Source organism: Mesocricetus auratus, unplaced genomic scaffold (assembly GCF_017639785.1).
Source record: "Mesocricetus auratus isolate SY011 unplaced genomic scaffold, BCM_Maur_2.0 Super-Scaffold_100018, whole genome shotgun sequence".
In the NCBI taxonomy this organism is placed as follows: Eukaryota; Metazoa; Chordata; class Mammalia; order Rodentia; family Cricetidae; genus Mesocricetus; species Mesocricetus auratus.
This window is the reverse complement of record NW_024429199.1, coordinates 29,687,781-29,690,258: the sequence shown is the minus strand read 5'-3', so window position 1 is coordinate 29,690,258 and position 2,478 is coordinate 29,687,781. Positions and strand designations below refer to the sequence as shown.

Below are 2,478 nucleotides of genomic sequence, written 5' to 3'. Positions count from 1 at the left end.
GATCACCAAAAATGAAATCATTGTGAACCAAGTCAAAGTTGCAAGAGAAAATAATGCACACCAATAATAATTGCAAACCCACTAAGACTTTAATTTTGTAGCTGTAGTTACAGGAGCTATGGAGCTTTTTCCTTAATCACTATTTATAAAATCAATTTATGGTAAACAAGTAACATTGTGCTTTAGCCTGGATTGTTGACATCAACACAAGACATCATTTATAGGAGTTGTGATAAGACATCATTATTTATTAGGCATCAGTGAAATAATGCAGTTTCTTGTGTCTCTTGCTTCCTTTTGAAGCAGATCAATTTTCCCTGTATATTTATATTTAAATGCAATGAATTGCATGTCAAATGAAGTTAACATATTTCTTTGTTCTATAAAACCCCTTTTAAAAGGACTTTTTAGACGTCATTATTATTCCTGAGCATAAAATAAATATGTTGGTCCTGAAATGATTTCCCAGTAAGATTGGCCAAAGAGAAAAATCCGTTGTAATTTTGTTTTTCAAGGAATTATCTCAGGTATTTAAATAAGTGTTGAGTTCAATTCACAGTAGTTGCATCTTAAATTTTCTACATAGTGTAATGTGTTTATGTAGTGTAAGAGAATTTTAATTAATTTATATCCAACTTTAGATATCTGACTCCTAAGAATATAAGCATGGAATAATAAAATCAAATATTACAGCTTAGTAAATATCTATCAGGATACATTAGATATTAAAAATGCTGAAGAAGTTGTTGTAATATATTTTAACTACTGTGCATTCCTGTATTTTTGTTGATAGTTCACAAAAATTATAAATTATCATATATCCAACATCATAAAGTTAACCAAGCAAAATACATGCATTTTTATTGGTGCTCTATAAAAGGACACAATTTCATTAGTGTCCTATCATAGTATGTGTTCTTTATAGATTATTCAAATGCTACATTGTTTGAAGTTCTTTAGATGAATTTTTATGCATTTAAACTAAATTACTTTAAAAGTTACTAGAATGAATTCAATATCTCCATTGAGTTTAAAATTAGCAAGTTACATAAAGATTATAACTACAAGTTTATTAAAGCTATTAATTCCAGGTGAGTGTGATAACACACTCTTGGAATCTCAACACCGAAGAGAGTGAGAGACAAATGTGTGAGTTCAGCTTTCTGGACCTGGCCTAGCAGGAGGCGCCATCATGGGTGTTGACATTTGACACAACAAGGACCAAAAGTTTTGCTGCCAGGAGCCCAGGAGCCAGGATATCTACCTGCGGCTGACAGCCAAGCTGTACAGGTATCAGGCCAGAAGAACCAACTCTACCTTCAATCAGGTTGCGCTGAAAAGTTTGTTTATGAGTTGCACTAACCGGCCACTTCTGTCCCTGTTCCGGATGATCCTAAAGATTAAGCTTCCTGGCCTGGTTGTTGGGACTGTCCCAGATGATGTGCAGATTCTCGAAGTGCCCAAGCTGAAGGTATGTGCACCGCGGGTGAGCAACCAGGCCAGAAGTGGCATCCTGAAGGCTGGGGGCAAGACCCTCACCTTTGACCAGCTAGCCCTGGGGTCTCCCTAGGGCTGTGGCACTGTGCTCTTGTCTGGTCCTCAAAAGGGCTAAAAGGTATACCGACATTTGGGCATGGCCACAGGAACCCTACACAGCCATACCAAACCCTATGTCTGCACCAAGGGCCGGAAGTTCGGAAGTGCCAGAGGCAGAAGGACCAACCGCGGCTACAAAAACTAACCCTGGATCTTACTGTTATTAAAAAAAAAACCACTTTGGGAAAAAAAAAAGAATGTGACTTCATATGTCATGTAGGAATACGTTATCTCATAAAAATATTTAAATGTATAAAATTCTGCAATGCAGCTTTGCATATATGTTACAGTTGTTAGCTTGGTCCACTTGTGGGTCTTCTAACAGCTATTTCTGACTCTTTTCCAGGCTTATGGCATCCTATACTGGGTTTCCTGGCCCATTCTTAATACATGGCGAGGCACTTAGTCTTACTGCAGCTTGATAAGCCCTTTCCTGAACAGAAACAGAGGTGGAGTGGATTTTGGGGTGGGAAGAGGGGGATGGTAGGAAGAGAGAATGGGAGGATGAAGACAAGAAACTCTGGCCCAATATGAAATTAATAATAATAATAACAATAATAAATTTCAATCCTTTGAAAAATTATGAATTTCATTCTAACACAATTCTTTATAAGAATTATTTATCTATACACTATGTAACTAACATAACAAATGACATAAATTATTAATTAACTTGTCTTAACATGAAAAAATTCATTATCCTAAAATATACTTGGAAAAATGATGCAGGAGATTATAAAGGATTCTTGTAATGAAAAGATAAACACAGGAAATGGGGTTCCAATTTGCTACAAATAATTAATCAGTATGAAACACTATACATCATAAGGCTGCTAATAATTTTGAAGAAGACAATATTAAGGTATTTGAGGCAGTCTTACC

The 2,478-nt window shown here is 35.8% G+C and overlaps 1 pseudogene; it reads left to right on the top strand.

The window, feature by feature from the left end:
- Window positions 1–1,192: 1,192 nt before the first annotated feature.
- On the top strand, window positions 1,193–1,741 carry LOC101838378 (annotated as a pseudogene).
- The last annotated feature ends 737 nt before the right edge of the window (window positions 1,742–2,478 follow it).